We start from the raw sequence: 14,560 nt of genomic DNA on the forward strand, positions 1-14,560 counted from the left end.
CTCTAATTGTAATGAACTGGGGTGACTGGCAAGGCCTGCGTGCTCAGATTCTGGTTCTCTGTAAGGAAAATATATATTATATATTCTCAGTTTTCACTCCCAGTCGGAGCAGGACCCTATGTACCATGTGAAAGTCTCCAGGGCAGAAGGGAGGAGATCAGAAAGTGACCTCTGGGTTTTCTGGCTTGATATGGGGAGAGGCATTCAGTGTTTATAACCCACCATGGGTGGAAAGGGAGGAGGAAGATAGGGCGATGGGAGTTCAGAGAACCACCTCCATGGCAGGTGTGCTGGGGCCACAATGACATAGTAAAATCTGTAGTGAGTTTAATTCCTAGACTGTTAATTCAACTAGGAAAAGTTAGTTCCTTTTTATTCATATGTAGAAACCAAAGGTAAGACTAATGAACTTCTTGAATGGTTGGGCATCAGATTTAATTGATGCATTGAAAACCTTTAATTGAACGTTTTATCATTGCACATCTATTTCAGAAACTCTGCTAGGATGTGAATCTATTTTTAGATGAGGAAACTAAGGTTGAGACAAAATGGCAAACAGAATAGGAGACAAGCTCAGGACATCTTTAGTTCAAGCACTTTTGAAAAAGAAATGGCGCTGAGGCCGGGAAGGCTCCGGATACTGGGGTGGAATAATTTCAGAGCTCAGAATGTGAACCCTCCCTCCCCGCCCCCAATCTGGCCCCATGGCATGCTGAGCAACAAACCCTGAAGGAAACTGAGGAAACCTCAGAAGCAGGAAGGTCTCTCTTCCCCTGCCCTTTCCTCCCAACAGCCGACCACGGAAACTGGAACTGCCCTTACACCAACTTGCCCAAGGCAGGCTGTGCAACCTGTGGTCCTCTCTGACCTTCTCCCTCCCTTGGCCCTCAAGGCCCTCTACTGACGAGGGGAGAAGGCCCCAGGGAGTGAAGGGAAGAGGCTGGGCAAAGGCCCTGGCACACCAACAGTTTGCTGCCATTCCACGATGCCTTCCGTCTGTGAAAACACTCAGCTACCCACTTCTTTGGTTCTTCATTTCCAAACCCTCTCATGACACATGATACTAACATTAAATCCATTCTGTTTTGTTAATTTGCTTTTGTTATAACCGTCTCCCCATGAACCTTGGGATAAAGAAGGAGAAGTTATCATTTTTCCCCCTCTAAAGATTACTCCAGGGCCACAGGCAGCATTCATGGAATTTCAAGAGTTAATATATGCCAGACCAGTGATGATGTCAATATGGTACCAAATTAGTACTTAAAAGTCAAAGCATTTTCTTGTCAGATAATAGCAAGAATATGTACACATTTATTTTTAAAAACCTTCTGTCAAATTGCATTAAAAGCAGGTTGCAACATGATTGGCAGAGAAGATGGCTTCAGAATAGGTGACACAGTTGCATTCCTCCAACAAATTAAAGTGTGGGCGTAAAGAACACACTGTGTACTTAGATCTAGTTTATTAAAGGGACCCTAAAACTGAACAAAGAAAGAGCGAGGTGGGGGAGAGAGGAAAATGGATCCTCTGGGAATTCAGAGCCTAAAGTGATTAATTAGACCTTATTTTGTCTTGAACAGATTTACTAAGCATTTTTCAAATAGCCACATTGTTTGTAATTACAAAAATCACACCTCCATTGGCCGGCCTTAGTCACTTCATGCATGAACAGCAATCTGATTGAGCACTCTTGTTAGGGCTTCATTCTTCATTGTAATTAGCCATAATCAAGGCCTTCCTGGGCGCATGAGAATGTGCAGAACTATTGCAGCCTATTTGAATATGAATCTTCTCAGTAAGAAGCAAGAAAACAGGAGAAACAAAACAGCTTCTCTAGGGAATTTTGAAGGCATCGCTACTTCCATTCTGCCCCCCTTCGAAATGGTCCCTATCCAGGATCTGGACTCTATTTGCTAAAACAAGGGTGGCTTAATGGAGACAATGGCTTATTATTTCTTAAGTGACACAGGAGGGCCCAAGTATTACAGGCTTAGTTCTTTCAGTCTTTGCCAAGGACACAAGGAACAAAAGAACAAGCAATTGTGTGTGGAAAGGAGAACTGGGACAGGCCCACTTTGAGACCACTCAGGGTAAGATGGGGCTTTGCTCCTTGGCGCTGGGAAGCTTCTGCAGGCTTGCTTTCTTCTCTTTCCCTCCTCTTCCCCTGCAAATGACTCAGACATTACAGAAAAAGGCTCAAAGCAGCAGGGATTGAAAACAAAGGCTAAGTGGAGGAGGGGTGACATTTCTGTCCGTCCCAAGCACATTCGCAGTGAGCCACCTACTGGCAGCTCGGCTTTTCCTTCTTGATTAGCTGATCCCTCAGCCTCTTATGGGAAGACCTGGGTAAACACGCTGGAACACTCCAGATGCCTTTTCAGCCAAACACAGGAAAAATAAAATCCAGGGGAAAAAGCAGGCAGAGTGGTGCTAGATGTCTCTGATAGAAAATGCTATTTGAGTTCTAGCAGAACTACGGCTACATACATACCAGGTACCAAGAGTTCTTGAACATGTTATGTACTCTGCATAAAAATTTAAATGATGATTCAAATTACTTCAAAAGAGTAATCATTAAACCCATGAAGCTAAATAAACTAATCATTTAAACTAATTACATAACATGTTAAAAGTGCGGCATTGCACATGCAAAAGATCTGTTCATTCTTCAAAGCCTTCACTGTTTTTGTGCACGGATTTTTTTTTTTTCTTGAGACATGACACACATCTAATAAAATAGCTGTTGGTATTTCTCCTTACCATGCTACCACAGGATGCTCCAGGGCCACCGCATGACACCTGATAATTCTTTATTATCTCCCAGGTTTACACCCTTCATCATCACAATGAAGTGACTTTCCTAAGGCCACACAGTCGGTTGAATGTATTAATATTGAAGTACTAGATTGCAATTCAGTTCAGCCCTTTGCTATATAAAAATCACAGTTTTAAAACTGAATAAGGCTAAGTGACCCTTCCTGGTCAGCTTTCACATGAAATTTTGAGGAAGTCAAGAGCACTGTATAAAGGAGATCTGAGGCAGAACCTGGGCCGCATGGGAAAAGGAACTTTAACTGATTAGCAAGGTCTGCTAGTGATGCTCAAGGTCTGCTAGTGATTCATCTACCTCCACCCACGCATCCACTACACACAAGGCAGTGTGCTAGGCCCTGCAGAGGCCTCTCAGGGAGAGAGAGACTGTGTCTACCTTAAAAAGGGTGTGGTGGTTCTGGTGGGCCAAGGCCACCTGTGTCCTCCAGGGCGATTCTGGGCCTCACTCCCCAGCTCCCTCAGAACATGCCCTGTTCATATGGACATGGGGGCTTCTTGGTTATTTGTACTGCTGACTTCTCTATCAAGTATCATCCTGTATTTTGGAGTTATTTTAAAACCACTTTAATATTTGGTAAGTCAAGACCCTCAACCTCTATTTCTTTTTCATTTTTTCTTAGAATAACAACAATTAAAAAACAAAACAAAACACGTAAGCCAGACATGATAGTGCATGGCTGTCATCCCAGGGACTCTGGAGGCTGAGCAGGAGGATTGCAAGTTCCAGGTCAGCCTTGGCAACTTAGTGAGACTCTGTCTCAAAAATAAAAAAATAACTCAGTGTTAGAGTGCCCCTGGGTTCAAGTCCTGGTACCACAAGTAAACAAAACAGATACTCTTAAAAATTTCTTCTTCATACATAGGATAATATATGATGTTAAATATATTCACCCTCATTAAATCTCTTCAGGAAGCAGAAGAAGTCTCTGTGACTTTGGAATCGGCCTCACCTGAGGCTGACAGAGGCTGCTACTCCCAGTGATTCTAGCAGGGTCATAAATGACAGGTGATTATGGCACGGCCATCAGTTAGGGTGCGCTTCCCGGCTACCAGGTGGGTGGTCCGCATTTTAAACTGGTTGTTTCATCTAATCCTCACAGCGGGTGCCTTGGCACCCTGGCATCTTTATCCCCACCTGATAATGGAGTAAACAGAGACCAACAGAGCTTCGGTGTCTCGCCCAAGAGCACGAGACTGACTCCCAGCAGCGTGAAGTTCAGGAGTGAACCACGGAGAACACTTGCAGGATGGAGTCAGGCCTCGGCAGCCCCTGAGACAGCCAGCACCCAGACCAGCCTGCTCCGCCTGCCTCCAACACCCAGTGTGTCACAGGAGCAGCCTTAAGGACAGTACCTCTGCCAGCCTGTCCCTCTGCAAAGAGAGTGAGGCTACAGCATGAGGAGGGTGGGCGGAGGACACCCTACGGCTCTCAGGGGACTACCAGTGGAGAACTGGATGGCATGCCACAGCAGACTGAACGTGGGTGAGTCATGCTAACAGCAGCCATGGAGTAGGGCTTTTCAAACATGTCATCAGGCTCGTCTAGGCAAAGTTAGGATCAAATAAAATTCATACCAGACAAACGAGGTAGTCAGCCCCAACTGGAAGGCGTTCAACATAACGCTGGACAGTGGCCTTTCTAGACATAGTCTCGTATGCATACGGTAAATACCGTCATTGTCATCTATCAAATGTCAATGGCATCCAACAAATGGATGCAACTACACATCCAATATTTTTTAAACTAGAACACAAATGGTCCTCTTACGTCTAAGAATTCACAAGTTAGTAGGAACTAAATATATAATGCAAATAAAAAAACATAACTATAGTTTAGGGCAAAACACATGGGGTGTTAAATTTGTGGACACGTATTAATTATATATTTCCTTCAACTATTGTCAGTTTGATTTCAAGATTTAATGATACTAGTGGTAATAATAATATTCAATATTCTTACCTAGCATAGACCAAACACTACTGTTAAGATGAAGGATGTATTATTTTACTTAATTCTTAGACAGCCCTATGAGTTAGAATTACAGGTACCAGTGAGGAAACCGGCTCATGGAGAGGTTAAGTAGCTTCACTAAGGTCTCACCCTGGAAATAGAGCTTTGCATGTATACTTCTTTCTGTCACACTATGACGGCAATAAACACAAGGGTAGGTTCAAGGATTCACGACAGCAGCGTTTTATGGAATTTGTGATAAAAAGAATGAAAAAGGTTAACTCGAGGCCAGAAGTCAAAAGACTGGTAAGCTGCTGGGGAAGCTAAAAGGAATGGGAAGTCAGGGTTCAACCGCGTGTTGTACTGAGAAGCAGAGGACAGAGACTCCCCTGCCTGAACCCCAAGGACACCAGGGCTCTCTGCAGCAGAGCTTTTCACATGGGGCGCACAAACCTTTGTCACTAAGGCTCTCCAGGGAGTACCCAGATTCAGATTAGTCAACCCACAACCAAAATATCCAACAAGAACAACTCAGTGGAGAGGTTTATTTTGGGGTCACAGTGTCAGAGGTTCAGTCCGTGGTCAGCTGGCGCCACTGCCTTCAGCCTGAGGTTAGGCGAACATCATGGTGGAAGGGTGTTCAGCTCAGGACAACCAGGAAGGGAGCAACAGAAACAAGATACAACTCCCAAAGGCATGCCCCCAGTGGCCTGCTCCTCTAGCTACACCCCACCTGCCTACAGTTACCATTTAGGAGTGCATTAATCCATCAAATGGATTAAACCACGGATTGGGTTACAGCTCTCTTAATCTCTGATCATTTCACCTCACAACATTCCTGCGTCGTCTAACATGAGCTTTCTGGGGGACGCCTCACTTCAAACTGTAATAGCTCCATTTCCTATTTTTAAACTGTCAATGACATCATTCTCTCAGGAAAGCCTCTAATGTCTGTTTTTCTCAACTCCCCTTTCTGCCAGTTTACAAATTAAAAAGTAAAAAATGTCTCACCCACCCCAACAGCACACTGTTCCAGGGCTCCTGGCCACAGGCCAGTTTGACACCCAGCAGTGGGATTGGTATGAAGAAAGCAAAGGGCTGGGATGGCTGGGTAGTGAACCCCATCTTAAGTCAGGCGGCTTGCAGCTTTCAGCTTTCAAAAACATTGAAGAGAAACCCAATAATGCATCAGCTGCTAAGCCACTAAAAATAACTTCTGATTAACAGATTGTTAAGTGATTGTGGTGTCTAACTGGTAAGAAATGCTCAAAGAATTGAGCCACTTTGTCACAACTCCTTCCTCTCAAGTCTGCTTCTTTATACCAGAAGGATTTGCTTGTGCTTATATCTACCAAACAAAACACAGGCTGGACATTGATACTGGACCCATTTGATTCTCAAAATAAAAGGGGACCCATCTGCACACTTATGGACAAGTGAAAAGAGAGACCATTCTCATTTAGAGATTCATTTCATGTGAAATTTTACTTATATGCTTAAAAATCATCAGAATCTGCAACATGTATCTGTTTTGTCTGAAAGGTGGATCTATCTGTGGTCTCTACGCACTGTATACCAGGGTTCAGGATATATCAACATGTAGGAAAAAGCTGTGCAGGAGAACACACAGGAAGCAGAGCAAAGCCAGGGCCCTTCAGAAGCACAACTCAGCTCACACTTGGGTTTGATCTTCACCAGCAGGGTCCTGTCCTTCCGGGGATGGGACTACCATGCCAGTTCCTCTAAAGTCATCTGAGGAAGGCAAATGCCCAGAACTGTGGGCTGAGTGCACGAAGGAAGGCTTAGACCTCTGCTTGCTCAGCCAGGGGGAGGCAGTCTCCTGCTCTGGGGGATGCTGGACACAGAAAATGGAGTTGAGAGTGATCCCTTCCAGAAAAATAAGGGCAAAGCCCTGGATTTCTGTTGGCCAGAGTCAACATCCAGGCTTGCTTTGGGCTATCCTCATGGCTACCAAAAGGTACAACAGATGCTATGCACGGGGATTGATCTATCTACCCGCCTAAGCATCTAAGTGTCTATTTACCTATAGTATCGATAGATGGAGGGATGATGGATGGATAGATAGGTACTACACATATTCTTGGGAACTTAGGGTTACTGGAAATAAAATGTTACTTAATATTGATTTAAATATGATAATCAATAAGAAATTTGCAGAATAACAACTACATTAGGAAAACATTCTGAGGGGACAGTGAAGTGAAAATTATAGGTTTCAAGTAAAGGGAAAAGAAATAGCGAAGAGAAAATTATAGGTTTCAGGAAAAACAAAACAAGCAATGTAAAATTTTCAGAAATTAAAGAAAAGTTAGTTCATGTATTTTTAAAGGAAAGATGATGGGAATCAGTTGCCTGTGGTATTTAGAGTTGACCGGATTCATTGAACAGAATGGAAACAAAGTCGTATAATAAACTATGATAGAATTTTTTGATGTCAAAATAAAAATCTCTAAGAGATGAATCATTTTCCAGAAATTTTTGTAGAATGAACATGATTAAGTGATTTTGAAGGCCACTGCTATAGAGAAGGGCAGATGGCCAGGGAACAAAGAATACTATAGAGTAACCAGAGACCCCAGGAAGAGCCTGAAACTGTGACTGGGAGGAGGGAGAGGAAGAGGTCAAGAGAGGGCAGGGGCAGGAAGTTGGGTGTTCATTAATGGCCCTCCTGGGTCCCCAAGTATACCACCAGCAGCAGCAATGGACACAGGCTCCCCAAGAGGCCAGGCGAGCTGCTGGAGTAAGTCATAGTGGGTCCTATCCTGTGTCTGCCTGGCCAGTCATGAGAAAGCAATGTCACGAGAGTCACTCTCACCACCACTTACACATGTTTTATAAGTTGCACGTGTTACATATTAATTTACTACAAACTTCCTACGAACTTCTTATTAATGAAATTACATATTAACTTATTACTAGTCAAATTATCAGAATATTGGAGCATTAAAATGTAAGAACATTGATTACTCACTGTTTGCTATCATATGTAAAAAGAAAGCATGCGTTTTCCTTTTGCTTTATTTTAAAACTAATATTGAGGCATTTAGAAAACTTTTATAAGTGTTTTATTTTTAAAACTTTTATTTATTTTAAAACTAACATTTAGGAATTTTAAAAACATTTATAAGCAATCGCCTAATGTGCTACTGTAATCTTTTAAACTGCACATACTGAATTATAGTTTTCACCAATCTCTACCTCTTTAGTTGACCAAAGTGCACATGTACAGTCACACAGTAAGCTGCAAGTGGCTAACCAAAGACAGGAGACTCTGTCCTCAAATCCTCCCTATCTCTGGCAGGCACAAATGGCCCCGGCTTGGCTGATAGTCACTTAGCCCTGCTAAGTCCCCAGCCCAGCTCCCTGGACTCCACGTGACTGTCTTGCAGGTTGTTATGGGAGAGGGGACACTTTTCCAGCTCTGAGGGAGTCAGTGGGCTCCGTCTATGTTTAAGGAACTTTGAGATGACCCCACCCTTCCTGTTGCTCCCTCTCGCTTGTCCCCAAGCCTTACTGAATGGTATATCTGGGTTTGACCTCCCCTCTCTTCAGCATGATTGTACTGAGTGAAAACTTAATAACTGTCTTAATAGGTCCTTTTAGAAAAACCACCCCTTCATCTTTTCCAATGCCAGTGAACGAAACTGTTTATTTTTCCTCCAAAAATGTAACTTCCTTATATTTTTGTATCTCTGTAAACACTGTTTCTTTTGCCTGGTATGCTGGCCCCTCTGCAAGTCGGCTTTTCTCTTGGCAAAACTTTGGTTCCCATTTGGGCATCAAATCAATGGCAGACTTCTCTGTTACAAATCCCTTGATTTCCCCTAAATCACTCTCTCCGTTGTTTCCACAACACTTGGATTTTTTGCCTGTTATGAATCTAGAATACACACACATCTCACATGTGCATTCTTGTTCCCAACCCAATAAACTAAAATGGTGAAGACTGTCTTGAATCAAGCAATGTACTACTATTATAAGATCAGGGCCCGACACACACAGTGTATGCCCAGATTGTTCAGCAAATGATTATGCCCAAGTGATTTGACACAAAAGAGCCTTCTATGACACTAATGTGACAGTGCTATCACCCATGACTTTTGAACAGATTCACAAAGAAAAGAAATAAGGTGTTTCAAAAATTTCCCTCTTCTTCATAAAAACTGGCTTCGGAAGTATTTGGAAGAATCTAGTAGGGACTTTAATTTGAAAGTTGGAAAGAGAGAAGATCACATAGTGATAGGAGCTTTTCTTGATATCCTAATACATGGCAAAGCACTCAATGTGACTGTACCTCTGTAGGTTTCCAGAAGGGATTCGACTTGCTCAACTAGGAGTAGACAGACATTCCGTGACACAGTGAGTGGCAGTGTACCGCCTCTGCCCAGCACTTGGTCACAGTTGCATTCTCCTGACCAGATGGACCTTCTCTTTTTCTGACTCTATGCCCCTCCCAAGGCTAAAGGACACACTTCAGGAGGAGGCAAAGAAGTATTGCCTTTCCCTGCTCTTGCCTATTCAGAAGACAGCGAGGTTAATTTGTTGCTCACGGTGGAGGCGGATTTGATGGCTTGCCACATCCCAGGCCTGAGCCTAGACTTCGCCCTCCTCCAGCAGCATCGGCAGCTTCCCTCTCTGTCCACAGCTTCTGGGTGCTGCAGGTTCTAACTCCGCATAGCTCTTGGTCACACCTTATTCCGTAGCTAGGTCACAGCTGCCTCTGTTTCAGTTCAGGGCCTCCTCCTCCCACCAGGTCACTGAGGAATATCTGCCTCTGTTTTCTCTTCCCTGTTCCTAACGGCAAAATCCTTCTAAAGGCTATTTCCTTCTTAAAACCTGTAAATGTTTCTCACTACCTTTCAGTGGACGGTCCAAAACCTTATGGACATAAAATATTTTTTGGCCTGGATCCCTTCTACTCTACCCTCTCCAACCCACCTTCTGAGCTCACATTACTCAGAATTGCTGCGATTCACCACTGCGTGCTCTCCCTGGCTTCTCTACGCCTTCAATTATGCTTCAACACCCCTAAACAAGTGCAGGATGGGGGTTCTCCTGGGTGATTTTTCTTCTCTGCCCTTTAATCTTGAGGACCATGTCTATTCTTACAGTACAACTATTTCCCATGCCTAAGTCTTAGCCTATACCATTCTACTGAGGCCAGCTGTTCATGCAACAATAAATATCTATAAGAAATTTTTGGTGAGCAAAAATAAACAGGGGATGCTCCCTCCCTAGTACAGTTTAGTGGGGCATTACAGAGTATCACTGTCATTGCTGTGACCGAAACACTTGACAGGAACAATGTAGAGGAGGGAAAGGCTATCTGGGGATCATGAATTCCGAGGTCTCAGTTCACAGAGGGCAGACTCCACTGCTCTGGCTCCAGGTGAGGCAGCATATCATGGGAGAAGGACCCAGAGGAGGAAAGCTGCTCAGCTCATGATGGAGTCAGGAAGGAGAGGGGCAGAGAGGGGAAAGGACTGCAGGAAAGACGCACCCTTCCAGGGTAGCCCACAGTGACCCACCTCCTCTAGCCACAGCCATACCCCACCTGTCTATAGTCACCTCCCATTCCATTCAAACTAGGGTGGACGGAATGGGTCACAGCTCCCACAACCCATCATTCCACTTTTGAACTTTCCCCCTCTAACAGGAGCTTTTGGGGGACACCTCATAACATACCATAACAATCATCATATGATCACTGATCATGAACGTGAACGGGGAACTGAAGCTGTAATAAATGCCATAATAAATGTGGCACCACAGAACTTATAATCAAGAGGTTTAACTTGATCAGAGTGTCAAAGAAGAAATCTCTGACCAAGTGACTCTCCAACTACAGTGTGGAAGCTGTGTAAGTGACCAACAAGGGGTGAGAGTGGGCATTCTACAAAGAAGGCAGACCCAGGAGGGTGGTTGAGTTGGAGGACCAAGGCTGGTGCGGAACTCAGGGCTGCCAGCCACCACCTTGCCTGACTCCTCAGAGATGCAGTGCAGTCTGTGGGGCTTCCAGCCACATGCCTTCCTGAGCTCAGGGACACGTCCTCCTTTCCTTCACACACTTCGCACATGTTTGACCTTGACTTGGCTTCTGCTGCTCTGTCGACACTGATATGAAACACTGACTATGGTGATGCTGGAACGTGATCATAGTGTGATGTTTAGTAAAAAACAGAATACAGAACATCATGTAATGTATGCTGGCAAGTAAATGAAAACACAAAGATTGAGAGAAGAAAACTAGCAATTAATTTTAGCAGCTGGAGGTAAATTAACACCTTTCTATTAAACTGTAAACATGAAATTCAAGAAAATAATGTGAATGAAGCTAAGCAGATCATATAGATTTAAGTCTTAGCTCCTCAGGAAGAGCATGGCAGTGTCTTCAGTGATCTGATGTTAGAAGTATTAAAAGTAAAGTAAGCAACATTTTCTTGAGTGCAAATATAGAAAAGTACAAATATAGCTAAGTGGATATTGATTCCAGAAGGCTTCATGAACCCATATGTATGTAACACTCAAAACTAACATATTTGAAAATTTTTAGTACACAGGTTGTCTTCATAGTTGAAGTTAGTTTTAATTGTGAAGTAATGAACTTCCTAAAAGTATGGAACTCCTCCCAACCAAACAATAACCACCTCACCAAAAAATTTTAAAAACCATGACACTTTTACTATGTTAAAACAATGGATTTTGCAACTCCATGGTATTTTTGATCACTGTTTGACATATGGTTATGTTTAACATAGTTTTAATTTTGGACTATGCCATTTTATAGCCAAAGATGTTTTCACTTTAACTTAGCATTATTACATATATGTTTTTGCCACATTGCAATCTATAAAATCACAACATAAATCCCATCAAGTGAATTTATTATGATTTAAATATTATCCTTTATGGCTATTTGGGCTGCTCTCAAGTGTTCACTTTATAAATGAACATCTTTCCAGACCTCCATAAAGGTATATTTCCTTTATCTTACCTTCTAGAGTCACAGAAATGGGTTTATTTGCAGAGGGCATCAGTTTTAAGACTTTATAGTAAGAGGCAGACTCTCACAATGAATTAATGGAAGAAACTGCTTACATGGAGATGAGATAAAACTCCATACCAAAAAATAATGATAGCAGGAGGAACTACTTCTTTTAACCACGATGGTCTGCATTAGTCTTATGAATAACTGTACAACTGAAGGAAATGTAAGAAATAATCTTTTAAAAATGTTGAACAACAATCAAGAATTATGATCAATGAGAAATGGAAAATACTAACTTTTAATGGTGACAGCATATAAAAGATGACATTCAATAAAAGGGAATGGCTAACAAGTGAAAATTCATCTGGGTCACTGAACATTAAACAGCCTCAAAAACAAAGTTAACGAGCGAGCGGGCTCTAAGAGCCTGGGAGGAGAAGCTGCCCCAGTGTGAGAGTGCTTCCCTTGTCCTCTGGAACCCAGCAGCAGCCTACCTCAGGGTCATTCACGGCTGTGTGGCTGGTTTCTGGCTGGAGGAAAGAAGACCAAAGTGAAGACCACCACTTCTAGCCCTGGGCGACACACACCCCTCTGATGGTCTAAACGTTCCCTTCCCTTATCTACAGGAAGAAGATCCAGGCGAGGACTCAGGAGAAGAATCCAAGCCCTGGACTGAAGATACAGGTCCCTGAATGACTGTGTGGAGTAGAGAACCTGGCACAGATGCATGGAATTGAGGAGTAGCAAATAATCATATTCATGTCAAGCTGCTAGGCTTTGGGAAGTTGTTTTCTCAAGCAGTTTTCATAACCTGCTATGCCTGAAAAAGAAATGATAAGTAATAATATCTCAACTAATATATGAGAGAAGAGCTCAGAAAGAACTATGTCTAAATATTAATATGGGTTTATTGTGTTTGTGATAGTTTTCCCTGCTTACATTTTCCTGCATTATCTAATTTTGATTATCTAATTTCTTAAAAATCAAGATGATATATCACTTTTAATAACAAAATGTACTTTACTTTCTCTAACATGATTCTTTATATTTGTTTTTAAATTCACCTGCCAGTTTATTTTGTTTCTTTCCAATTTGTTAATTCTGCTTGCACTTGCCTTTGGTGAGTGTTGGTCCTTCTTCACTGAAGTATAATGCCTCCTTTGGTTTTTAAACTATGTGGTGTGTTGCATAGTCTGTCCATGTAGGCTTCCTTGGTCATATTTTTTTAATTGCTCCAATTCTGTGCTATTCTAGTTTTATTTCCTTTATAAAAATTGTTTAAATCTAATAGAGATAGATAGTTCTTTTTTACTAGTGCTTTTGAAAATGCCATCTGCTTTTCTTGTTTGTTTATTCTTCTTGATAAATTGTTGGGATCATTCTGCTTAAAAATATGGGACTATTATTTTGCTATTGTTTAAGCTAACAAATACATTGCATCTCATTCTCTGTCATTAGTCAGTACCTAGAAATCACCTTTTATGTCCCCCTCCCCTTGGTCACTAGTATTCTAGTATTCCCCATTTGTATCTCCTCTGCCACCATCTTTCCATTCCAGCTCCTTATCAATTAATACGTGGCCTATTGAAACACGCATGCCAGTGACAACCCAAATGTTCTGTCAGTACTCCGTTTCACTTGTATACTCAGGGTTCTTTAATACAGCAATTGATTCACAATGTTTAGTGCCTAGAACACGATGTTTAATAAACACTGATTTTATTCTTTATCATTTCCCACCCCCTCCACTATCTAAGTAGAAAAATGTGCACTCTCAAGCTTCTGATTCTTCCCTAACACTATTTAGCTGAGACATTTCCTATGAAATGGAGGGGAGTAGCAGTTGCAGCAGACCTAGGTCTTGGCTCCACCACAACTGCTAATGCTCCTTAGAGCACTGTGAAAAAATCAGTCTAGCCAGGCATGGTGGTGCACGCCTATAATCCCAGCAGCTTGGGAGGCTGAGGTAGGAGGGTTATGAGTTCCAAGCCAGCCTCAGCAACTTAGTGAGGCCCTTAGAAACTCAGTGAGACCCTGTCTCTAAATAAAATTTTTAAAGGGGTGAGGGTGTGGCTCAATGATTAAGCACCCCTGGGTTCAATCCTCAGTATCACAATAAATAAATAAATAAGATAAAATAATCACAGTCTAAAAAATCTCTAGCTTGCTTCCCAATATTCTGTAATCCTTTGCTCATGACAATCTCCTTTGAAGAAATGCTTACAGTACAATTTATAAAAGGAGTTTTGCATGAATTACTCCCATATACACTGTGAAAATTCTTTTTAAAATCAGATCAAAGACACCAAAGTGAGGAGGGATACAACTAAAAGCACAAAATTGAAGGTTAAAAAAATAGTCATATGGAGGGAAATTAAGGAGACAGAAACATAAGACCTTGGAATTCTTCCTAAATTCAAGGCTCACCCAACACCTCTGGTCCTAAGGCTGCAAGAGGTGTCAAAAGGAAATCATGGGTAGCAACTCTGGGGGCCTGCAGGCTGTCAGCCTGAGCAGTCGTGGAGGGAGGGAGAGGAAAGAATGGGAAGCATGGGCTAGTGCTCCCCCTCCCTCTGGGCTCCTGGGAGACCGGGAGCTGAGGATGCCACCTAGCCAGAAGCTCAGGAAGAAGTCCCCACCCTACAGGTGATCGGCACTGAAAGGAGCCAAGGCGTGAAGAGGCCCAACAAAGAGAAAGAGGCCAGAGAAAGCACAGCTAAAAAGATCTGTAAACTGACAGACAGACTGAAAATTCAGAGGGATAACGA

General features: G+C 42.6%; 1 protein-coding gene and 1 long non-coding RNA gene across 3 annotated transcripts in view; one reads left to right on the plus strand and one right to left on the minus strand.

Annotated features, from left to right (window-relative positions):
- Positions 1-14,560, minus strand: part of Pacrg (parkin coregulated) — a 458,518-nt gene that overhangs the window by 348,889 nt on the left and 95,069 nt on the right. The gene's annotated exons all lie outside the window — the stretch shown is intronic.
- Positions 1,756-12,686, plus strand: LOC120889186 (uncharacterized). 2 transcript variants are annotated; one of them, XR_005733081.2, is made up of 4 exons: positions 1,756-2,090; positions 3,743-3,838; positions 3,933-4,315; positions 12,419-12,686. It is a non-coding gene; the product is annotated as an uncharacterized LOC120889186 (long non-coding RNA). The 2 variants fall into 2 exon arrangements; XR_013424697.1 differs by lacking the exon at positions 12,419-12,686 and having other exon boundaries at positions 3,933-4,845.

The sequence above is a fragment of the Ictidomys tridecemlineatus genome, chromosome 8 (genome assembly GCF_052094955.1).
Source record: "Ictidomys tridecemlineatus isolate mIctTri1 chromosome 8, mIctTri1.hap1, whole genome shotgun sequence".
NCBI lineage: Eukaryota > Metazoa > Chordata > Mammalia > Rodentia > Sciuridae > Ictidomys > Ictidomys tridecemlineatus.